Source organism: Charadrius vociferus, unplaced genomic scaffold (assembly GCF_000708025.1).
Source record: "Charadrius vociferus isolate BGI_N301 unplaced genomic scaffold, ASM70802v2 scaffold806, whole genome shotgun sequence".
Taxonomy (NCBI): domain Eukaryota; kingdom Metazoa; phylum Chordata; class Aves; order Charadriiformes; family Charadriidae; genus Charadrius; species Charadrius vociferus.
In genome coordinates, this window is record NW_009649038.1 from 1,943,890 (window position 1) to 1,969,865 (window position 25,976).

A 25,976-nucleotide genomic window follows, 5' to 3' on the forward strand; every position below is an offset into this window, starting at 1 on the left:
GGTGGTTATTACTACAACTCCTACCACAATTTGCATCTATAAGATAGACAGATTGATTACCTTGGACATGATTCCATAAGCCAGGGAAAGCTTATTGGTTGGAGAGTTACATGTAATAACAACAGTTTTCAATTAATAAATAAATACTTTATCTAGTCCTGCCATTTCAGAGATTAAATGCATCTTTTACCCAAACCCTAATTATTATTTGCATTATTTTTGTTGACATTTTCTTGCAGGGAGCCATTACAGTGACCTAAGTATTTGAAAACAAGGAGCATCTAGGCAATTGCTTGCTATTAGTCATTTCATTATTACTTTTTTAAAGCTACTACAAGTACTACTAGCCAAAAGGCAAAGTTACTCTAGACTCATTATGCTCTTTGGATTAATCAGAAACTAGATTTTAAAATAAATCTAATAAATACACAATACTAAAAATGCTTTATATATTTATCTTTTAAATACTATGCAAATATTACTTATGAGTCCTCAAAGGGTATTTTTGTCATGGGTCTTGACGTTAGCATTGCTCTTCGCACACTTGATGTAGAATATTCCTCCATGAAATTGCCAAAGATCAGGGCAGTGACTCAGTGAAGGTTATGATTAGCAGTCAGAGGTTCTTGCCTCAGGGCTGAGTTCCGACTATGAAACCCCATCACACCATACTAGAACGGACACCGTCAGACACCAGTGAATGCTGTTCTATGGTAAAATGCAAGACCTAATTTCTCTGTCTCCCCTTAGTTAAACTGCAAAAGGCTTCCTTCACAAGTTTCATCTATCTGGTGAAGAGAAAAATGTTGCCTAAGACTTAAGAAACACACATGGTCAAAAAGGTAATCAACTAAGAGGCTATCTCGGAGATGAAAAAGAAACAACCCAGTGCTGTTCAAGTTTATAATTGTACTGCATTTTTTCAATGTTATTACAATACCTTTCATTGGGAAGTGTTTAAAGATTATTCTGTAGCAAACAATATGGGAAAACAGCCACGCTTATGCATTTTCTCTATAAAGGCGCTAGCTTTCAGATGGAAAATACATTTATTGTTTCTTATTGTCTCTTTTCAGTAGTTTCTATTTCATTTTCAATACCTTATTCTAAAAAATCCTACTATCTACATACATTGTAGTAATATCTTTCAAACCAGTGGAAGGCGAGTTGCTAATTACATGCCGTGGGTGATGACTACTTGGCAGCAGAAAGGCATTTTTATCTCTAGGCTTAGAATAAACTATTGTTATAAATATGTTTTGTTCCATTTTAATCAGGGTATCGAGACAATTGTCATCTTTGTACAATGATCAAATGGCCAGCTTTGGAATTCAAGAAGCTCAAAAAATCATCAGGTATTTCTGTTCTAAGCTGCAAAACCATCATTTACTGCTCAAGTCACATGTCATGTGAACTGTAAGACAGATTCATTAATGAGGAGGACCGAGCATTTTCTGTCACAATCTACCAGGAAATTTGCTTATGAAAAGAGAGGAAAGACTCTTCCTTCCCATTATATCAGGTTCATTGATTTCAAGTTAATAAATATTTAAAAAAAATAGCAGCACAGATTCAGAATGTAATTTTAGTTAGCTGTTTTGAATGTATGTCAATTTGAGTGAAAGCTCCTTAGTAATATTGAAATTGGTTACAGGAAAGTGATAATGGGGACGGAAGCAAATTAAAAAGAAACCAAGTTGCTATAAGCACAATCAACACTCTAAAGCATCTTTGCCCTTTTAAAGAAAGTAATATGTAATTAAAACTTCTGTTAAATAATTATTTTAAAATAGGGCATACTCTGGACTAAGAAGAACTTGCATTATTAGCCTAAAACCAACTATTTTTTCCCCATCAATAACAAAGGAAAAGTTCTAAAAAAACTTGTAATTTGCAAAGGGGAAAAAATTAAATTGCTGTACCCAGCTTTTCAGTCCAACAATAATCCAAACTCTTCCCAAAGCAGAATGTCATTTACAGTCAGCTGGAAAAATCATCGTAATTTTATCTTTCCTTTCCCTCAGCAAAAGTAACTCTGGAGAACAAGGCTAATTTAGCTAAATTTTTTTAAAGAAAAGAAGCATCCTTCAGCACTGCCTTCAACTTCCTAGTGCCCTTCCATTTTTCCTATACAAATAAATTCCTCCTGCCTTCTCTGCTCCTTGAACACACAACACCTAAAGCACAGCCCGGCTTCCCTGCGCCCTTGGAGGCAGCAGACAAAGAGCAATAAACAGAGGAGTTTGCAGAGGGATGGGAAGTTATTCAGAATGCAAGGTAACGCACTGCTGGATCAATGACATGAATGTCTGCTATCAACTGGGAGCTCATCAGCTGGAAACCACTGAGGTGAGAAAGGACGTGGGTACTAGTCAAAGTCAGAGAATGTCTGTCAGCTGTCAAAGTGATATGTCTAGAAAATACCACAAGCAGCGCTGGCAGAGGAAAAGAAGAGGTGGAAATATTGAAAGTGCTGATGCTATTGCATAAGGCTGCGGTGCGTCCTCACCTGGAACGTTGTTTAAAGTTCAGAGAAAAGTGATTCAAAGTGGAAGAGGTGGAGAGAAGAACCGGTACCCTGATCAGGGGAAGATGCAGCCTGTCGTACCACAGGCAAGGTGAAGGTTGAGAGGTGATATCGCTGCTGCACCTGAGGGGAGAGAGAAATCCGCAATGGTAGCTAACAAGTATTAAGACAAAAGAGACTTTTGGCATAAAAATAATTGGGTAAAAACTGTGCACATATTTAGGCTGGAAATTAGAAGCAGCTTTTAAATCACGGGCGTGAAGCAGACTCACTCTGTGAACAGCGACAGCAAAAGGTGTAGCTAACTTTAAGATGAAGCTTGGGCAACTACAGGACGTTATTCATCAGAGTGCTAGATTGGACTTGATGACTTAAGGGGATCTTATCGATCAGTGACCCTATATATTTTATTGTGCTGGGATCAACAACAATGAGAACACTGACAATAAATCCTCATTGTTGACATTTAAAGTTGCTATCAGCTGATACAGCTGCGGGGTTTTGTTTGTCACATTGTTTCAGGCTGTCTGTAGGCTCTAGCAAAGAAGAACACCTGCACTCTGTTCACATGAATATGAATATCACCTTCCAAGTCATAATTTTTTAATGAAAGACTATATCCTGGAACATAAGATGTTAGCCTCCAGGGAAATGTATCAGGTTGTTATCTGTCCCAGAAGTCAACAGATAAAGAAAAAAAAGGAAAAAAGGTGTTTTTTTTCCTGCTGGAATTAATTTGAATACTTCATTTTTCTGCTTATTAATATTTCAGTTCTCCCCAAACATGAAATGGATTAAAATATCAGATAAGCTGGTAGAACTCTTCTTTTTGTCACATATTTTTTTGATTTAATCATAACGAATTATGTCAATAGGTTGCCCATATGTAATCATGCACCATGCACACATATCTTAATTACCCTGTTCATCAAGTAAGGATATTCATGATAGCACATATTATCCAGGGTATTATCCTATATTGTAATATGTGATGCCACATGAATACCATATGGGAGAGGGATTTAAAAAAGGTTACAGGCTAATAAGAGTATTTTATTCCACTCAGAAAACTCAAGAGAAACAGTTCTTTTCAAAGATCCAGAGACTGTAATTACATGCAAAAAGTTAAGTCACCTTAAAGGTAAATGGTAACCCAGGACGACTGCAGATTAACATTAAAAGCTGAAATTTCCTATTGTTATCAGCGCCCCACTGCACTAGATATTGTGCAAATACATGAAAAAGGTAGCTCCCGTCACAAGGAGTTTAATTCTACCTTTCAGCTTGTGTTGTTCTATAGAAGAAATTGTAGTAGGTTTAAGCTAGCAGCTGGTGGTCATATAACAGCAGTGAATTATAATGCTTTATAACATCATGAATTTTGTATGTAATTTCCTGTGAAATTTACTAGGAGCTGTGCCTAAAAACCGGTACTTTGGCATAGCCTCAAATGTCAGACTTACCATTTCTTTTTATTTACCCACTGTGAGCCACAGCCCTTGCGCATCGTGCCACCTTCTTGGTCATGACCTCCACAGGACAGGGCACAGAAGGAGCTGGAGAACTAAGCTGACTTACACAAAATCCAGATATAGCTCTCTGCCCATTATTTGTGTCATGTGCATTTGAGATTATATAGATATATAAACAGTAAGTGATGCTTCTGTCATCTTTCATTTCAGCAGGGGGAGCACAACTGGTATCTCTGAGGCATGACAATGCCACCGTGATACTGTAATACTACGTTGTGTCTTCCAACACTATTTGTAATCATCTGGATTGTATTTAAAGTCTTGATCCTACGAACGAATCAAGTAGACACACGACGGTACACACAGGAGCAGTCTCCGTAGCAGTGAGGCCTAGTAATCTCTGTGTGACTTCAGATTTACAGGCCTGGGCCCAGTTACGGCACCCCCCTGCTTCCCTCCTCTCTTGCCTTGTCTCAGCTCCTGCGCCCAGAATCGATGCAATTTGCAATGCTGCACTGAGGACACAAAGAATTCTAGTGCTGCAGCAAGGGAATTAATTACGGGTTGAGTCAGGGGGCGAATGTCTCTTCCCATGGCTGTAGCTGCCGAAGCACATTCATGGTGGCAGGCTGTGTCCTCTGATTCGGTGCCTGAGTGCTGGCTGGGCTTTGATGCTGTGCCGCTGGGGGCTGGGGGGCTCTGCACGACCCATCAACACAGAGCAGTGGAAAGGACTGTGACCACGTGAGAGATAGTCTGTCCCTTCCAGAAAACAAAGGAATCACTACCATATAAAGAACAAAACCAAACAAAAATAGCAAGCTACTTACTAATCTTGTATTTCCTAAAGTATTATTCTCCCACCACAGCGAAAGCTCTGATGAATTCTCAGTGCCTCTTCTCTTCAAGAGGCACTTGAGGAGGGCTAGATTGCCAGGGACAGGCCTGCGCAGCTGCACTGTGATCACAAGGTGCGTTTCTCCGTGCACTCGGCAGAGCCATTTACTACTGGTGTGAGTAGGGCAGAGCTCAGATGCGGACAGCATGGGAGGCAGCCACCATGCGCTCCTACCAGTGAAGGGGACAGCAGCAAAGCAGCTACACCCTCGTCTCTCAGAATGTCTCTGCCTCTTTGAGGAATCGTTCCTTCTCCCTTTTATTCCTCTTCTACCAGCACACTATCACCATGGTTTGAAGCTAAGAGTTTCCTGTTCAAAGGGGCTGCAAATAGGTAACAATCTTACAAAGCAGGAGAATTCCCTTTTTCCCCGTTTCTTTCATTTTCCTACCTTTTCCTGCCTTTCTTCTTGCTTTTCTCATTCTTTCACCCTCCTCTTCTGTTCCCCTCTTCTCCTCTCTCTTCTCCCTTTTTTTCTCTTTTTCGTTCCCCAGAGAAGCAAGACATAAATAAGATGTACATGTTTAAAACAAAACCACATACGTTATACAGAACTACAGTAATATTGACCTCAGCAATGCTCTAAAAAAATAGAGAGGAGCATCGTCAACTTTTATAAGCCAATTTACCCCAAAGTAAATTTAGAATGTTAGTTCCTATTAAAATACCTAAGCCATCCGACTAGCAATCCTTGGCTTCAGAGGCTGTCAGTGATACCGCACTGAGAGAAATCTCACCATGGTGACTGACCTTCTCTCCCTCTCTCCTCCCTTTCATTTACTCTCCATATAAAACAGATATGGAAGTTTTACAAGTTTAATAGTATCAATATAACATCCTCCAACTGAAACATCTGTAGGCTACAGGATTTAAGTCGTAATTTTACAATGTAAGAAACAGATCCAGTAGAACCACTGGCAGTGTTTGTAATTGTGTATCTCTAGGGTTGCGATACAATAATTTAGGCAGAAGTTAAGGGAACTGAGTTCACTGTGATATTGGAGGCTGATTACTGATCATGTCTGCTTATCAGTCTGTTCAATGAGTGGGCCTAATCCCCCTAGTCAGTCAAATGAGCTCCAGTCTTAGAAACACAGTGGTTTGCTGTGGTCAATGAGATGCTGAAAAAGCTTGAAGGTTTCCTGAATCTAACTATTCAGTCTATTGGTCTCCCTCATGGGTAATACGATAACTATAAACTTTTTCCCCTGGCCTAGTACCCAACCGGACTACAGGGCCAAAATACCTAACTGGTTTAAAGATGGACCTACCTATTAAATGCCATAAGGCATATGGGAAAGCTGAGGCATACTGAGTTTAAATAAAAGGCCCACGGTAAGTTCACGGTAAGTGAGCACCAGAGCCATTGGAAGAACTAAAAAGCTCCGATTCCTACTGAGGAGCTTCAACCTCAGTATGTTTTAGTGTCAGGTATTTTTCACCGAGGAGCACTGTTCCCTACCAGGCCCTCTCAATTAGTACAGGGCATTGTTTTTAAAGTATTTGGCTAAAAATCCAGACAATATTTGCCATTTGAAGCTTTCTTCTGACTGCATACTGGTGGAGGTACATGTTTTGCATGTAGCACAGGAGTGAGTATTCTGCTTCTTTCTTTATCTTAACATTGCAATAGTTCTTCTTTTTGACATAAACAGTGTCCAAAGTACTCTAATCCCATCCACGTACAGTACAAATAGAACAAACAAGGAATGATTTATGCACACTTGACTGTGCTCTATATCTTATTAGATGAAGATGAATTACTGTGCTGGACAGGGACACATTCTTCTGAAAAAATCCATCTTTGTAGACTTCTGGCACTCAATCTCATGTCTTCTGCAAACGTATTTTAGCATGCTATGGCTATTTCCCACTCGGTGATCTCTGCTGCACCACAGAGTACACGTGGCCCTGAAGAAGTACTGCAGCAGGTTCCCTTGCTAGCAGACTGCCATAGCTGCAAGGTACAACTCCCCATTATATCACTTACAAATGATTCTGCTCGTGTATTCTACGATAGATGTCATTTCCCAATTTCTGCCAGATGTCGATGATGTTATTTAAACAAAAGAATTAATCCTCCCCCTCTTTCCTTCCATCATCATATTGAATACACTATACTCTGCCTTCATAGTCACTTCTGAGAGACAATTCCATCAGTTTCTATACAGAGCAAGAATTTAACTTTGCTGGCATTTGACAGAAAGCCTAGGGTTTGCATCTTGTGAGAAGTCATATGCACAGCTATAGTATATAATTGATGCTTTCTTGTAGAGATCTGTATTTGAAAAAGCATGAATTGTTGATATGTGTTCACTTGGTATCAGAAAAGGCCCAATACAGTTTGTACTTAAGTCACTGGACAGGTATATTAGCTATTGCTCAAACCAACAAAGCAGTAAATTAACAACAGACAAGCTATTTTTTCCCCTTCTCCTTTCATTTTCTTCAGCTTTCAATATGAAGTGATCAAACTCAAATTTAATTTGTCTCCTCCCACAGTATCTTACTCTCTACCCATGTAAACATCGAATAAAACAGATTTTCAAGCTCCTTCGTCCAAAGGTAACAAAGTGACAGCATTCATGTGAGACAAGCTGCACCACAGTTTTTAATAAATCAGTCTTTACATACACATTTCTAGAACTCTTCTTCCGGAACTGGCAGAGTAATGAATAATGTCCCCTACCTCTTAGTTCTCACACCAGCATATTAAAATACTTTTCAACAGTTTTGAAATGACCATGAATATTTTCTAATGAGATTTAGGGTAGTACTGTTATTATTGTGTGAATATACGTATCTGTATGAGAAACACGTACCCAGGCATTCTCTATCTACCCACAAGACTTACACGTAAGAGTCAGGAACTGCGCAGAAAACCAAATGAGCGATTCAGATAAAGCAAAGAGATTGGAAAACCAGAGGAGGAACAGCTAGAAGCAGTACTTGTGTTACGGAAAGGCACGCTGGCTTGCGGCCCTTTGCACGTATTGCACTCCCCAAAATGAAGTGACTCATCGTACTCAGATCAAAAGCAAGGAGCCACCTTACTCAAGCCCAAGAAGTCAAACCCACCTACATGCACAGCAGCCACATATACGAAATAAACAGTGCCACAGACAGATGGCAGATCAACGGTGTGACACAAAGCTGCATTTGCGAACAGCATTAGGAAAGGATAAAAGGCCACAGCGCAGTCTGGCAAGGCAGGCAGAACCAGCTACCTGCCCGGCATTTTAAAGTTTCGTTCAAAAAACACGTGTCTGTGCACCACAAAACTCCAAGCAGTGAAGTATATGGATACTGTCATAGCATTGTACTGTGTTGGCATTAATCAGTATGAAAGACATTTCAAAGTGTTGACTGCTAAGCCGTCCAGTGTTGACCAGTGCTTTATGGTTCATTTGGAGACTGACACATCTGCCTACCTTCGAAATGGATTGGCTGAGACTACCAAAGAATTTCTCTACACCAAAGGGAAAAATGTTTTTGTGAAGTTTTTTAATTATGGTCCATGTTATTATTCTACTCAATCTTTTTTTTGTTTGTTTTTTAAACTTATACAATGATTGTGAAAGATAAGATTCTCAACAACAAATGACCTTTTCCTATTTCGCATTTCTTACCTGCTGGGACAATGGAAAGGCAAACCTGTACAGCTTCCTTTGCAACAGGCAGATCACCCCTGTGATTTCAGGGTCGCAGCAAGCAGCAAGCGGGTAGGCACCTGTTCATTCACTGCGTCCCAGCTGAGGTACCAGACAAAACTAGCTCTGGTGGTGCTGGGTACTTTCCCTGCCAAAGGCATCCATTGGGAACTGAACTGAGAGCTCTCGCTTAACAAAAGCTACCGAATAGCAATTAAGAGAGGTTTATGATGAATTCCTTCCGCATGCAAAGCTACCACTGACTTAAGAGGATTTTTTGTGTGCCAAGAATGTAGGACCGGGTCTCAGATGGTAGTGATTTCCAACTGATGCGGACATGAGCCATCTTGAAATATCAGCTCTAGAAGCAAAAAGTTCTATGAGTGTAATGATGCCCTTAAGACATCCTGTTATATAGCTCTTTGCCTTAAAAAGAATGAATCACATCCCTTTTCCCACCCCTTTAAATCAAAAGAATAATATTTTTCCATACAATCAGGAGGCTGCATTCTCAGCACGATCTAATGAGTGTGATGACAACTCCTGTATTCTTTGGAGAAGTTGTATGACTATTGCACCAAAAATGTCCCCCTATTTTGCAGCAGACATTCCCTAGTGCAACATTTTGTCTTTCAGCCTTAAATGAATTTTGAAGCATTTGCTTGTTCATGTTGTTCTCCGTGAAAGAATAGAAGAGAAGAATAGAAATCCAACTTTCCATAACAGCCAGCAATACAAATTTTTAAATCAAGCCAAGAGGTAGTATAAGGCAGTGTTAATTTTTGTATGGTAGATAGAATATGAAATATTTTATATCCCTAATCATTAAAAACAGAGCACATTTGTTTTATGTTTTGAAATCAGGCAGTTACTACAAGGTTTGCCTTCAAAACTATTCTATGAAACCAAGGAAAGAAAAATCCAATACTTATTCAGGAGCTGGGAAATTTTCACCATGTTGAACATTTAGTTACTTCTGCATTAAACGGACAGCTTAGGCAGTATTCTTACAGGAGAACTGGGAGAAGTTAAAACACATTAACCCTCCTGCCACCTCATGCTCAAACGGTTGTGGACAAAATAGGTATTTAAATTATAGTGCCTGTTCAGTTTAACTCATTTCTTCAACGGCTGACCAAAAGCAGTAGGAAGTGATCTCAAATCTGATCTCTCGCTATTCGTAATTATACATTTTCTGAACTGCCACTTGTACTTTTATTGTGTACAGGAGGGAGAAGTGCTCTGACTATTAGCTGGAGTCCTGGGTTTACTGAAACTTCGTGTGAGCTCTCCAGCGGGTATCCAGCAACATTCAACGCTCAATGTCAATGCAAGAACTCAGCTTTATTCTATGCCCTCTTCCAACCGACTGTGCGTAACAGCAACAGTCTCATATGTGTGGACATGATGGAAAACGTAAAGTACAAGAAAAAGGAGACAAACCAGAAAGGCCTCTGTGCTTGCAATGATGAGTTTTTAAAGTCACAGCACCCAATACTCTTCCTTCCTTTCCAAACCAAAACTATCATTCAAGAGCATTGAAAACTAACACTGAACTAAAATCAAACTGCACATACAACCTACCTTATGGTAATCTGCATGCACACTTTTATTGCTAACTTTCAGTTATGTAATCTTTTATTCAGAATTTATTTCACTGACTGACTTTAGCTCAAAGCCTTTTTTATCCCAAAGCTGCCTGAAGTCTGTCACAATGTTGATCTCCCTTTATTTCCTCAAAAAAAAAATGGAATCTGATAAAACAGCAGAACCTTCTACCATAAAAAATGCACTGTATTTTCCAGAGAAATAGCCCAAGTAACCAAAGTATCAGATGCAAATGAACTGGAAATCTGTGGAGAAAGCTTCAGTGTTCTGTTTGTGCAAGAACACCTGTATGGTTTTCTAGAGACACCTGGCAGAACCCTTCTGAAGCACGAAAACCCACATGGCATTGGCAGCTCCCCAAATGCTACTCTCTCTATAGTGCAAGGTATTTGCTTTTGACACGTTAATTGCTTTGAAACTGTCTAATTTTCCCTCTACAACAGGCAAAACAATGTTCTCCACTTGGTCTGTGATTCCCAGTGAAATCAATCTACCCAGCCACTCTTTGGGCTATCAGGCCAAGATGAATGTCCTGAGGATCTCAACTGTGGAGTAGCTGGACTCCTCTGTTCTGGGGGACCGGTCCTGCATCCTGGAAAACATCCTCAAATCCTTCCTCAACTATTGCCACTCCATGACTCATCAGTTAGCTTCTCAGGAATGAGATGAAGGACTTCACACTTTTTTCATCAAAGAATACATGACCTTTTCTTTGGTACTATTACAAGACAGCAGCATTACCGGTATAATCTATCTTTGTTCAAAAATGCCCCTTCTGTGTGCTTCGTAGTATACACTTCTCCAACATGTATGATAGCGACTTGCACCTCACTTAATGAAAGCTAATAAAAACAGCGGGTGCTTCGGTATCATCTTTTTCACAAAGTTTTCATTTTGCGAACTCCCCGTGCCCCAAATTCCCAGAACTTTTCTCATTCTTTTGTAGCTTTTGTACAATATAGTGCACAATAAAAAACTATCTGGTGTTTCAAGTGGCTGAAAAACATCTATTAAGCCATGTCCAAATAGTCCTGCATAATGAAACCTTTCCTGTACTTCAGTCAGTCCGTGAGACTGAAGTTCAGTCTTAAAGGCTCATTTTTGATATCTCCTCTAGCAGGAGAAACCAGGAAGGTATTTTTTTTTTGAGAATGAGCAGAACCACGTCCATCTTGATGCTGAATTTCATTTACCTCTATGAGAAAAAACTTTCTTCCTTTGTGGGACTTCCAAGTAGTAGGTATCTTGCTAAATTTTCTATTTGTCTTTTAAATGAAGGCAGTAAAATTCAAAAATATGAAGCTTGGACACAGATGTAAAGTGTCATAAAGCAACAAGAGTAAGCAAAGTTCAGAATAGCAGTGATACAGGATCCAGTGATACTGGACGTGTTCAGTGAAACCAGACTGTACTGCTGGAATAGGCTGGGTGAAGGGATTTAAGTGGGTAACCTTAAAGTGGGGGAATCCGTAATGACCCTTGAGAGTTGTAAGAGCTAGAAGAAAAATGTGCTGGATGGGAATGTTGCTGTGGTTCTCTTTTAGTCTATCACATTTGGTCCACCAATACGGTAACAAACTTTGCTGCCTTTTCCTCTCGGTCTTTGACACACAAATTACCTCATCTGAGACACACCTGTGTATGAATAGAGTCTAAGGGAATTTAAGAGAACAGTAAAGGATCTAACACGCATATCCTTGCATTTAAGTCATTACCTCTACCAGATGGACAGAAATCATGCTGACCTAGCAGATATTGCTCCTCTGCATGCTCTACTCCCCACTGACAGGCCAAATCAGACCTTGTATAAAAGCAGGAAAAATAGCAAAATCGGAATGCCCAAAGCAAACCATAACATTTCTCTGGAGCATCTGGAGCTCCTATGAGGAAAGGGACTGTTTAGCCTGGAGAAGGGAAGGCTCAGGAAGGATTGTTCCATGTGTATGAATACCCGAAGAGAGGGTGCCAAGAGCATGGAGCCAGGCTCTTTTCAGCGGTGGCCGGTGCCAGGACCAGAGGCAAAAACTGAAACACAGGAGGTTCCCTCCGAACATCAGAAAACACTTTTTTTCCTGTGAGGGTGACCAAGCACTGGCAGAAGTTGCCCAGGGAGATAGTGGAGTCTCAGTCCTCGGAGATGTTCAAACGCCATCTGGACATGGTCCTGGGCGGCCTGTTGTGGGTGACCCTGCTTGAGCAGGGGGGCTGGACAAGATGCCTTCCAACCTCAGCAATTATTGATGCTGTGAAACCAAAGGACTGTACTCTACACTTGCTGCTGCCATGAGGGCATTCTGTCACAAAAGGCCTAAACTCAATTTTTGTAGATTCTCAAAAGTCAGTGGTGAGATAACTGACTTGCCTGACTTCCTTGAGAACAAATTAGTTCTCTTCACGAGAATACTTTACCTTTTCTTATATTATTATCTGGCTCCTGTAGACCTTATTCAATGAGGCAAAACCTTCACTGATTCTAATGACAATATTGCTCTAATAATTACTGCAGGGCTGAGCCCTAGAAAATCATCAAACTTTTCTCTTCTTTTTTCTCATTGCATTTTTAGAGACAAATTACCTATGGTGCTTCCTGCAGTTTATTTATGCTTCAGACTGCAGAAATACACAACTCAGAAGTCTTTTGCTGCAAAGCCATTCACCCTGCCGATAGCTGATATGATTAAAATCCGAAACCTAATGTTTTGAACTCATACTTGAACTTAGACTGGTGCAATGGGAGCGGCCATCCAGCCTCTCTGCTCTCAGGTATGACTGGATGGGCTTCTGTTGTGCCAACTTGACAGCTCCAGCTGACCTTGGCAGCTTCTGAGTTTTACGAGTTGCTTTGCTTTAAAAGCAGTCTGTGGTGCTGAGCCCCCAATAAGTACAAAGTATGTTACCATCAGATATACAAACAAATTCTCTGAGGCGCAGTAGATGTTCTTACAAGAATGTTCTGCTCTGCTTGGTTCAGTCTTCTTGGTCTGTAACTTTTAGACTATGCTGGAACTGGAAATAATTCAAAAGCTGGAAAAAAAAATCCCATTTCAAAGAAGGTTGCAGTCATTTTCAAAGAAAACTTAATTAGTTTTCTAGCCTTGTGACCAAAAAGCATGTCTTTTTCTTTTGTCAAACCTGAAAAAATTATGGAACTTAGGCACAAGAATATGTCATGATGCTAATGAAGCTTTTCCTTAGTTTCAGTTCACTGTATGCAGAAGCAATCAGACTGAATTATATTCAAGAGAAAAAAAACAAAACCAAAACCAACCCAAAATCCTATTGGCTCCTACCTTTGAAGAATTTAAGGGAAGAGTTTGGTGAATCCAATTTGTTTTATTCCATTCTTGATTATTTTTATTTAAATTTTCTGAAAAAAATTAAGGGATTTATTATTCTTCTTTGGACCTCCATTAGTTACATAACTTAAAGTCAATCACCATTTTCTTCTGGTTGATACTTGACCTATACTCAAGAAGAACAGCCTGAAGAACAGTCCACTTCAAAAAAATGAAATGAAATTACTACAGAGTTCCATGGTCTTATTATGATGAATACTTAAGAGACTCTTCGTTCTTGTTCACAGAGTCATATATCTCCTTACAAATAATTTATTTCATGTCATTCTTTTGTGGGAAAATCTGTGGAAATAGTGTATGTGGGAACGCGGCTGTGAAATAACTCCTGCTTTCTCTAAGTCAGTTTAAGATAATTGACTGAAGGTCAAAAAGCTATTTCTCTTTTTTTTTTTGTTTTTGATATAGACACAGGGATGTGCTCTCTACAGAAGATATGAACCCGATGACAGGTGTAACTGATTCTTAGATACGCAATTCAGAGTTAAGGTTTTAAGGTATAAGAAGTTTTCATAGTTAAGGTTTTAAGGTATAGAAAGATTTAGGAAATACCAACTTTATTTTTGTTCAATATCCATGTACTTTCATGCTATGCATACAATTTAAATCAGTTCTTATATTCATGTGATAAGTATGTGCACGGTGATATTTCCTTTATTAGAGTCTAGAATTCTACCTTTCAAACTTGCAAGCATGTTGGGATAGGTTCCCTCTAAGATTGAGTGGAGATGGTGTCTCTAAGTTGCTCTGGATGTGTAGAGAGGGAAGAAGAGAGAGGAATAAAAATCTGCAAACTTCATTACAATGATAAATATGAAAGTTTGGTGATTTATGCAAATGATCAGGGTTGTGGTTTTTTTTACTCAAAGCTAGGAAGTTCCTTCTCCAGGCTGCAAGAACAAGGCACAGACTGAGGACTTCACAGAAAACCAGAATAACAGAACATGCAACCATTCAAATGAAGATGTGTGTGGATACCTTAATTGTTTTGCCTTACCCCTATTGAACACGACAGCAAACATTCTTTAAGTAACACGTTTATGAAATGGTTGTGTTTAAACTCATAACAAGGTTAGAGTTAAAAAAAATCTTGGTGTAGAAATATTTGAACACTTAGCCTAACATTTCTTGCCAAAATTACTTCCTGTAAGCCTTTGACATTGAGCCCCTTCACTTTGTTAACTGTTGGACAAACACAGAACAAAACCAACTATGTCTACTGAAGAATGCAAACAGCAGGGACGAGATGAATACAGACACACCAAGGACACACAAAGAAACCTGTGTGAAGCAATTTTAATGCTTCTAATCAGTGTGGGCAAAATTAAGGAGAAAATAACTGTAGGGGATGAAGTAGGATGATCACAACAGTTGGAAGACTCTGGGTTAAGGAAGCAAAGGTGAAGATCAGTGGGGTTTTGAAGAGCAACAAGAAGCTGGAGAGAATTTATGAATATGGACGGGATCTCAGTATTGCTTCCCTTCCTCATTAAAACAGGAGAACTTTGAAACATCTCTATTCATGGAATCTTCCTCCCATTCCCATTCCTCCCTCCTTGCAGCATCTGTAACAGAACTTCCCTGCCCCATCCTCTCCTCCAGCAACAGCTGTATTCTTGCCTCTGCATTGCTTTGTTTGTGGCTGTGAAAAGTGGAGAGAGAAAGTGCTGAAGGAAGCAAGATGGTGAAGTGTAACTGCGCAGAGGAAAAGCGGAGTCTGGCTGCTTAGGAAATAGTTCCTGCTCCAACAGGTAAGTCCCCTGTCTCCTCCAGCATGGGCAGAATGGCTCTTTGCTGTCACCATTAGCCTACTGCGTGGGGGCAACTGCTACCTTGCTATAACCAAAGTTGGCCCTAAGTCAGAATCACAACCACAGAAACTAAGATGTGTTACAATAATATTTCTAGTGGTCTCTAACAGCATGGGATTCTATACCAGCTACTATGTAGGCAGACAGAACACAAAGTAAAGGGAAAAAGAATGTATACCTTCTACACAAAATCTGGTCTTGCAGTCATCTGGCTTTAATATGTTCACCATCGGAACCTTTTTGAAGCATCAGGATGAACAGGGTATGTTATATTTTAATTTACTCTATGTATTACAAGTACTTCATAGTAATCTGAATCCCTTCCAGGTATCTTACAAATCAGACTCTTACCATCGTAAGAATGTCATTTGCAGGAGGCTGTACAACTTATTAGCCCTAAGATAAATATATTTCAATAAACAATCATTTACACAGGATGAAAATATACAACTCAATGGAAGAACCATTTTTTTTCTATCCATTAAATCCTAACTCTGACATGCACTGACATTTATCTATGGTATTTCCTTCAATCGTTCTCATTAAAATTGAACTACAGTTACTTGTAGCCTTGCAATGTGTTAAAATGAAGAAGAAAAAAAAAGTACTTTTGAGAGCAGTTAATTTGGAATTAAATTAGTTTCTTCACAGATCAGAAGATATGTACATAGCAGAATCTTATTGAATTATACCAGCATGCTTCACTATGTAAGAAAGAGCAAAGGACACAGAGACATTACTCCTCACAGAATTGCAAAGCTATACCCCCTAATCAGATCCAATCAAGAAGAGAGAACAAAGAATATGAAAACAATTCTGTTCTGAAGGATCACTTATCTTTTTTTTAAAGCATGTAAAAATAGATCAGTTTGGCGTGCCAAAAAATAGTTTTAAACATGGGCCTCATTCAAGTCAGCAGGCATTTTTCCACTGACCTCAGCAAGGGCCTTTCTAACCTAAAAGGCACCGCGACCCACGTGGGATAAGTCCACTGTGACTTGGAGATGATGCGGGAGGTCAGATGAGCCATTGGACTAGACACCGGCCGTTGTTTGAAGAACAGTAATCTCAACCCTTCTAGGCCCAGCTTGAGAGAAGAGGAAAGCATTCCAACCAAAATACATATACATATGTACTTTCAAAGGGGTTAATTTTCCAAACCAGAAGAAAATATGAGAGAAATAGATTGGGAAGGAAATTCATACAGAAAAACAGGACTAAAATTTATTTAAAATCAAACCCATACTGTGAAGAAGGAAGAGAATTCCAGGCAACTTCTGGTTCAGTACAGAAATAAAGGCAACAATAAAAATAAAGCCTTCTTCTAAATCTAGGGATGGAATAAATGAGGAATAGAGAGACACCAGTACAAATTACAGGTTAAAAAGTAGAGAAGCTTCATATGGGTTGCTAAAGACATGAAGACTCACATCATTGACGACCAGAGGCAAATATCTACAGGTGTTAACAGAGACGCAGAAGAGTTGGAATTACTTCATAAGTTTTTTTTCTGAACTTGATGGTGCATCTGTATCGTGTGCAAACAGGTGCGTTCCAGTCTATCGGTTGCAAAGAGAATGCTAAACCATGACCATGGGAGATAAATGCCTTTTAGTCAGGAGATCTAGATTATTTCTACCCAGAAGCCTAAAATTTTGTATCAGCATTTTTTTACTGACATAACTTTTTTAATACATCTTAGAATACCAGGGCACAGATAAAACATTAAGATAACAAAATCCTGTGCCAATATTTTAAAACCTCTCTATGGTACACTCTGCAAATATGGTGAATTCATAAGGAAAACATAGTTTGGTGAAAATCAAATCAGCTACACTGACTTCAGGAGGACAGCACAGCTGAGCAGCAGCTGCAAGCCAAAAAAGGGTTATGACACTGAATTGCCTCCTCAAATATGTGCAGGAGACAGAAGACCTGGAGTTCAACTTAAGAGGAACTAGCTAAATAGAGAAAAGTTGGAAGTAGCAATGTTCTAAAACAAAAACTGAGGGAGAGAAGGAGGAGAAGATTGGGAGCAAGAGAGAAGTCAAAACAGGGTATCAGAATCTACACATATTAAAAGCAACTAATTAAACAGGTATGGAGAGATATGATTGGTTTCAGTTTTAATTTAATAAAAGTTTAACAGCTCTTTTTTTTTTTTTTTTCCCAAATCCAGTCAAATAAAAATTGACTGTAGGTCCAATAATCTCTTGGGTTAAAAATGTGGGGATAGGCAAAAATGCGTTTACCTATATTCTTCTGAACTAATTCCAAAGTAAATTAATAGCTTAATTTTAACATTCATCCCTACTGGAGAAAAGCAAGCAAACACAATGTTGTTAGCTAAGGATTAAGCTGGTATAAAAAGTAGACGTGAGTCAGATCTGCATAAAACTCTCTGTATCCTCAGGCCCTCCTGGTGGCAGAGATGCCGCTGAGCTAGACCCAGGACAGCTAGATGGAGAGCAAGCAGCCCTTTGCCAACCAGCACAGAACTGCACATGGACTAACGAGCCGCCTGACAAGTGGGACAAACCTGCAGCAGTGTGTCATGAGATGAAATGACTTCGCGGCTGCTGGGGCTGGACCAGCTCGGCCAACGTACAGACAGAACCTAAGCAGAGCAAGAGACGCCGATTCAAGGTGGGAGAAAAGGAGAGAGGTAAATGTATGCATCTGGCCTGACATATGTTTTTGGCTCAGCTCTGTGAAAGGAAAAAGATACGTCTTGTAAAGAAATGTCACAAAGAACAAGCGATAAATAATGAATAAGGATTCTGCGTTGTTTGTTTATAGACTATCAAGAGCATCCTGCTGGATGCATTTCCAATTATCATTCATTCTGCAAAGTCCTACTGTGATTGCTTTAACCTTGATTTTAAGACAGAAGTAACGGTAATGTGCAAGCATATTGGTACAGCCACAGTATCAGGGAAAGAATGGTAAAAAGTGTATTTATAAAGCAGTAAAATCACATTAAAAGTGCTATGCAATAAACACTACATTGTAGGCAGCATCTGGGAAAAGGGTACTCACAAACCAATAATATCCTATTAAAACTAATGTGCAATAAAAGCATACCGTAGCAGAAATTTAACAGTTTTCAGACCAGGGCCCTGGAAATGGGGTTTTGACCTTTTCCAGTATTGCTAGCTTCAACTCGGCACTCCAGGTACTGCTCAGGAAGCACCCAGGACTTGGTTTAAGAAATGAGGTTTTTTCCTCATTAATCAAACAAACTCACAAATGTGGTCTGTTAACCAATTATGCAGCAAGTAACCTTATTAAAAAGTAAAAGTACTCCTGAATCTGATTGAACTACCCTGATGGATAAACAAATGAAAATATGCATCGGCTTCAGTCTTCAAATAGCACACGGTTGTATTTTCAAAACTGTTATGCTTCTGCACCCAAACTGCAGTCAAAATTACTATATTTGAAAAGAATTAATGGTTTGAGATAATTTTTAGTGGCTAACCAAAGAAGCAAACTTGTCAATTGACCCAAAATTATTCTTTTGGGTTTTTTCCTCACCAAAATGTATCTGTTATTATACTTTCAATTTTTTTTTTCAAGTGACAACAAAATTAATCTCACAATACAATTCTGAAATGATTAAGATTTTTCATGTTTTGTTTTCAAAGCTTCAGAATGTTCTTTTATTTTTTTTGGATAAACAATCTGTTGAGTTCAGTGCAAATTTACAGACATAGTTCTGATCCATCCAAGAGTGCATGTTTTTAATGAATAACTCATTTGCTTAAAATTTAAACCACCTTTGTTGCATCTCTGATTCTTCCCTATAGAAGGTATAACCTAAAATCCACCAAAGTCAATTGGAATTTCTGCCTGTCAGTGAGCAAATGTCAAATTCCTCACTGCTCAGACACTGTTATAGCAAGGGAACTTGATACAGAAAAGCAAGAAAAAAGAAAAGTAAACACTGGAAAGTAAAAATAATGTTTGTTATAGCTGTGGTGGCCTAAATTCTGAGGCTACTCTCCCACTGTAAACAAACCTTTCTCAAGGTAAGCTGCGAAACAGCACACACAAAGCGATAAGGGTACAATCAAGCTCCAGAAATGTGCTCAGGATATTAAAAACAGCAAAAAAAAAAAAAAAGAAATTCAAGCAAGATGCTGCAGTGACACAGAGATAGAGAGGAAGCTGTTGGAGACACCAAGTGGGTACCAGACAAATTATTTCCCTAGGGACAATGTTCTCCTGTCATTCATTTCTCCTGTGCCTGCTATGGAGAGATTAAGGGCACTGATGAATGCCCCTCACTCATCCCAGGACAAAGCCCATGTGAAAGACACGGGGCGCTCAGAAACATCACTGCAAGGGCTGATTGACACCAGTGTAAGTGAGAGCAGGATTTGACCCTACGTTACTGCCCTCGAGGAGATCAGAGGACAGAGTCCTTCCTGTACCTGACAGACTCTGCATCCAACAGGAAGAAATCTAGGTTGTGTGTTCTACAGACCAAGTGTAAGTCTTCTGGAGATCTTCCTGAATCTCAGGTAGCATATGATTTTTCTCTGCACCTAAGGAAGTTTTTGCCAGATTTGTTAGACCAGAGCAAAACTCACCACCGCTGCTGCAGGTGCATCATGCTCCTGGAACCACTGGTCTTAATGGCTACCGTGGGCTATTTACCCTGACATAATGTCGTAGCCCAAAACCAAACCTTGGACGCTCACACTTATTCAGTATGCCATTGTAAGATCCTTCATTTAGTTCTTCACCAGAAACTCATCTCATGTACATTACATACATGAATGTGCTGGCCTCATGTTTTAAACATCGGCCAATTAAGCTCGTCCCTGATCCCATTGTTTCTTTCTTTTACATTAAGGCTTCTTTATAGTTGAGATCCCTATACAGGATATGTTTCCAACAAAAGCAACATAAAAACAAGAAGCTGAATTTTATTCCTCTTGTATAATGAGCTTCCAGTATGGCACTTGCAAAGACTCTGTTCTCATTTAAAAGAAGCAAGCGGGATTAAAAGAGCAAGGGCTATGTTTTACATTCACTTATCAGCTGTGGCTCACAGTTCTTCCATAAACTGTATTTCCTAATTAAAAAACCACTGAATATCATGTTGTTCAGTCAGTATACGGGAAGCTGCTGTTCTCCTTCTGAGAGTGACAGGCATCACAAGGAATGTGGTAGGATGAGTGACACAAATGGCAGGGAAGCATAAATCCAAAATGGCACAAAAGCAATGGAACAATATTCTTCCAAAGTGACTCCACTTATTTTGGCAGAGATTTAGAACAATGTAATTGGGGACCAACATTTGGTTGGGTGTCTCTTTTTCCCCCCAGTGTGAAACAAACAAAAAAAAAAGCATAAACTAGATACACATTCACTGCAGGAAAGGAACTGAGCACAAGTTAGAGATAAACAAATACAACTCTTGAAAGTTAGATCACTGACCTTGAACTTCTTAACAACCAACCTCTTTGCGAAGCTTAGCGGAACAAGGTCCCTAGTATAATTTGGGCAGTGAGAGCACCAGGTAAAGAAACAAGCAAAAATTAAATGTTTACATACGATTTTTTTCTGCCCTTCACAACAAACGTTAGTCATGGATGAGATTCCAATTGCTTTTCACTTCATCTGAAAGAGACCGCCGATGTCTAGGCAAATTTTTTCTTGAGGAAAGGAAATACATTCTGGGTGTTTGGGGGTGGCAGATTTTCAGTTGAGCAGGTTGCTGATACCTGCTTTTACCTGGGTGCTTCTTGTGAAGCTACAAGTGGTCAGCACAGGAGTGAGCCCTCAATGCAGCAGATTATCACCCCGGAGCCCAAGATGGTGCTGGGTGTTTAACGTTAAGCACGTGCTCAAGTACTCCCCCGCTAGTGCATTTTAACAGCCTTTGGCTCAGGATGTATTTCCCAGTTCCAAGAACAGTTGAAAATAAAGTGCTGGGATGACATCTATGCGTTTCTTTAACTCAATCTGTAATCTGATTTTTTTTTTCCATGGGGGACCAGGGAGTTTATTGGCATAAAGGGATCGATCTGGCGTTTGTGCATTCAGCCCTTTATACAGAATCAGTGCATGTCTGCCTTGGTCTTACATGATAACACTGGTGATTGCAATTCCTTACTATTGAGATGATTTCTAGATTAACATGCTAATTTTTTTTTTTTTTTACTAAAAATTGTGAAGTAGGGAGGAAGGAGGAAGTTTTCCATCAGAATACAAAGGGAAATGATTGCTCTCCTCCTAGACTAAAGTACAAACTGAATACATTTAAAAGGAATGTAGTGGTTCAGGCCTCTGTTTTTCTTAATTATTTCTCTTCTTATAGGAAAATCACATTGATTTGATTGAAAATAATAATTAGGAAAGTTGCTGTGGTGTTTCACATCATGAGAAATTAATCTCTATTTTCATCAATCAGCAGGAGTGAAACTCATCGGTGCAGTAAGCCAGAATAAGGGCTTCCACACACCACAGAAATCCAATGTCAGCTGGCTTCTCACATTGGCCATCTCTGTGCCTAAACTTGACACTAGTTCTCTGAGCAGGAAATGACCATATTTGGAACACGATGTATCCTAAAATTGCACAGTTGTTTATCCATATCATACTGTTACTACTGTCTAATTTGTTGACTAGCTTCACCTCAGGGTCTCTTTAATCACTACCATTTCCCGATTTTCTCTTGCCCATCGAATGCATGTGCTCAGGATTAATTTCCCCAGGAGGTATCTGGCTGCTTTTTTTCAGGTTGATTCTCATTTTGCATTTCCAGTGCCTACACTTTCTCACTAGGCACTATTTTGTTCTATTATGTCTCTATTCCTGTAGTGTTTATAGCACCTCTCACCTCAGTATCACCTACAAATTTTATTACCATTCTTTTTCCCCTTCTCCTAAATGCCGCATTTTTTCAGTATTTCTTTATGACGAAGCATCCTCCCCTCCATCCTCCCCAACAGAATGACAGATCTCTTAAAACAATGACTTAAAGAAGTCATTTTGTTTAATTGGAAGAATAACTCATTTATCTCCTTTACAGAGTAGTTTAATCATGTCTGGTTCATAAATTTAAGAAGTTTACAAATGAAAAATAGCAGTATAATTCAATACTGTGAAGTCTGCAAAGCATGAACCGGTCCACGCTTGTACCTGGTGCATAAAATACGTTCATTTCTCCCTAGTGAGGCTCAGGCATCCAGGACTTTATGGCAATGTAAAGCCCAAAGCAGATGTATTCTCTTGTTCTCGCTGTATAAAAACAGGAACTGATGTTATTCATGTTCCTCCCTTTCACTTTGTCATTGCCTTTTGCCAATGGGTGCCACCAAAATGGCTGACTATTTTGAACCACACTTTCCCTTTCTGCGTTATAATCTCTGTTGGGGAGCTATAGCAAAGGAAACCTCCCTTAGGGGGATCGTTTACACAGTTTTGAAATGGCTTTTTTTGCTTCTGAAAATCATTCAGAAGCTGGGTTTGCAGTGTTTTTTCTTGACCGTCTAATGTACTTTCTCATGGCTGCTATCTAGGTCCTTGCCCCATAAGTACACTGCTACTTCCTAATCCGTTCCTATTTTTAAGACAGACACACAAGGGTTGCAGGAGAACATATTTACAGTAAGATCAGAAAAAGAAAGAACCAATATTTTGCAATCTGGCTACTTTTCCCTGACTATGGATATTAAACAGGCCGCATCATAATTATGTATTTTCTACCTTGCTGACCTTTGCTGCCTACTGATATATTCCCAGTTTTCTTGACATTGTCTGACCCATATGAATGTTTTTCCATTATGAAATGATTACAAGCAATGTTTTTCCTACAGTCTTACTGAAAATATTCATATCAAATAATAGCACAGAATCATCATTAAAATTTGTGCTAGGAGAATGTAGAGGCTTTATTTTTCTCTTGATTGCAGAAGAAATTTATAGTTTGGCAAGCTGTTCTTTATGGAAATGCTTTCTTTTCTCATCACCAATACAATGTCCTAGTTATTTAAGAGTTTGCTAGTATGCCACGAAAAAACATTGTTTGTTTGTGCTTCAGAGACTGATAGGGATTATTTTTAAATTTATAAACAATGCAGTGGAGTGGCTGCAAAGTAACCACCTGGAAAGAAGGAAGGAAAAAAGGTCTTTAGAGGGGTCCAGCTGGGGCTGCGTTGAGATGCTCTTCCAGGGGCTGAGGGGAGCGCTCTCTGTCCATCTGCATTCCTCTGCATTCTGCTGGGCAATGGGCATGACATGGGGATATGGGACGAGGCTGTGGGTCTGCATCTGACCCGCTCTCTGGAAAATCAAATGTTGTAGCCTTTACACTTGCATGGCATGTCTATTGTTTGACACGACCTGTAAGGCTAACAGGTATGCTCAGTCCTCGTTCACAGAAAGATGAAGGTAATTGTGAACTCTTGACTACCTTGCATGACCACTTATGACATCTCTAACACAGACGTTATCGATACCACATATATGGGCTGTATATTGGTTGCCTGCTACTGGTGTTTCTGAAGTGCTGTATGGTAGCTTTGTATTTATCAGGAAAGATGAACAAACAAACAGATGCTATTTATAAACCTAGACACATATAATATCAACCTCAGCACTACCCAAACAGCATGCTCCTCAATTAGTACAGTGAGGGAAACTTTTCCCTCCGGTGATTTCAAAATAGACAGAAATACCCAGAAGAATATCACTTTTTCGACATTCTGGGAGCAACAGGAAACTGGCTGCTACACAAAGGACCATGGAAACCTGAGAAATATGGGTAGTATCAAAACTAAGAGTGCTTTTAGGGAGGTGACACAGAAAGGTGGCCTTGCAATATAATATTGTCTCTCTGTCACAGGTTTTAAAAATTAACAGGGTGAGTTACAGTCTACCTGACACTTTGTAGGCAGACAGCACCCTATAGTAACCCGCCACATCAATTTATTCCAAGGAATAAGCGTGCCCGTAAGTGCTACTCTAGAGCTGCATGAGGCAGAGAAACCCCAGTGGAAGCAAAACTAAAGCAGAATTACAGTAATTAAGCTTTGTAGCCATAAAGACGGATTACTTTTGTAAGGTCACTGCAGATAAATACAGAGAATAGTTGAGAAATGTTGTGCAGCTGTGGAAAAAACATTCTTACACTCTACCAGATGTAGTTTTCTACCCACACGCCACAGTCAGAAACCACCAGTTTTGTCTGAAAGCTGGCCGAGTACTTTTCAACGTGCTTCCTGGACAAAGTAAGACCAAAAAAAAAGCAATGAGAGCGGCAGAACTAACTGCTCCCCTGTATCAAAATTCTGTCTGATAAGGGTAGAGAATAAACCAGGTCTTCAGAAAACATTATTAGTTAGGTCTAGTACACGCTGCTAGCACCATCAGAAAGTTTCCAGGGGGAAGCCTGTGCAGTTGTTTCATGGGCCATAACAACCCAAAGGAGTTAACAGCGTCTCACTTCAGTGTACGTGGTTATGAACTTGGCACATGCATGTGTCAGGATGAAAACTTAATTTATACCCTTCTTCATTGACCAAACTTCTAAAAAAGGCTTTGCCAATTGCAAACAAGAGGATTCTACTGAAATAGAAGTCTAATGCAGAAAAAGTCTTGTGTACAGCCAGCAATCATGCCAGTGCTGTACCAAACAAAAAGAAAAACTTGCAATAAGTAATTATTAACCTGAAGAGGTCCAGATGAGCTCCAGACGCCTTTCCACTGGCTCTGCACTAACTCACAGGAGAGTCTTGTAATCTGTCTTCACATGACAGGTGTGAAAATATGAAGTCAGCTTGTAAACTTTTGATGCAATTAATGGGCCGCTTTATTCTGCTTCACATGACACAGAGTAATGTGTCTCCACGTATTGAATTAGAAGTATGACCATAAAGGTTAGAGAAGGTATTTCATAGTCTGAAACTTCTTTATTGCAATAGATCCATTGGTTTACAAGCATGGCTTTATACTCACTATTATTCACTTCTCCTGTCCTCTGCAACTTTATTCTCCGGGAGTAACAAGGACTCTTAATCTTTCTATTGATAGAGTTAAATGAGAAATCTCTTATCTAATGAAGGTAAGTAGGAACCCAATTATCCATTTCTTGCCCCTGTGAGTGGGTAACAGGATAACACTAGACCTGTCTGAGTTTTCAGATAATGCTTTTATAGGACTTTCCATACCCAAAGCAGTGTGAAAGAAGTAATCCTCTTACCATCTCTGTAAGGAAAGGAAGCATCACTCCTCCAACTTTATGAAAAGAAAAACTGAGGCGGAGAGAGCAAACCTTTCCAAAAAGCAGATGCCTAAAATTTAGGATTAAATTCAGAATTAGCTGCCCAACAGAGTGATCTAATTATCAAATTTCAACATTTTCTAAATCAGGCTGCTTGTTTAGGTGTCATCATCTGATGTTTTCAGTTTGTATTTTGTCATTTAGTTTTGACAGCCTGTATGGTGTTTCTTCATTGCAACTGAATTACCTTCTTGAACAAACGGTCACATTTCCAAATTCAAAATTGTTTTTTCAGCAATTTAGACAAATGCTTATATATTATGTTTGCCAACTGGATGCACATTAGGCTTAGTAAACTCATTGACTACATGGTACGAAGAATAGAAACAAAAGAATGCAAACATAGGAAGAGATAATTTG